A 554-nucleotide genomic window follows, 5' to 3' on the forward strand; every position below is an offset into this window, starting at 1 on the left:
TGGGACATCCATCATCCACTGGTTGACTGTGTGGGACATCCCTCGTACTTTGGTTGACTCTTGTGTGGGACATCCCTCATCCATTGGCTGACTGTGTGTGGGACATCCCTCGTCCTCTGGTTGTCTCTTGTGTGGGACATCCCTCATCCATTGGCTGACTGTGTGTGGGACATCCCTCGTCCTCTGGTTGTCTCTTGTGTGGGACATCCCTCATCCATTGGCTGACTGTGTGTGGGACATCCCTCATCCTCTGGTTGACTCTTGTGTGGGACATCCCTCATCCTCTGGTTGACTCTTGTGTGGGACATCCCTCGTCCTCTGGTTGACTCTTGTGTGGGACATCCCTCATCCTCTGGTTGACTCTTGTGTGGGACATCCCTCATCCTCTGGTTGACTCTTGTGTGGGACATCCCTCATCCTCTGGTTGACTCTTGTGTGGGACATCCCTCATCCTCTGGTTGACTCTTGTATGGGACATCCCTCATCCTCTGGTTGACTGTGTGTGGGACATCCATCATCCACTGGTTGACTGTGTGGGACATCCCTCGTACTTT

Source organism: Panulirus ornatus, chromosome 30 (assembly GCF_036320965.1).
Source record: "Panulirus ornatus isolate Po-2019 chromosome 30, ASM3632096v1, whole genome shotgun sequence".
Taxonomy (NCBI): Eukaryota; Metazoa; Arthropoda; class Malacostraca; order Decapoda; family Palinuridae; genus Panulirus; species Panulirus ornatus.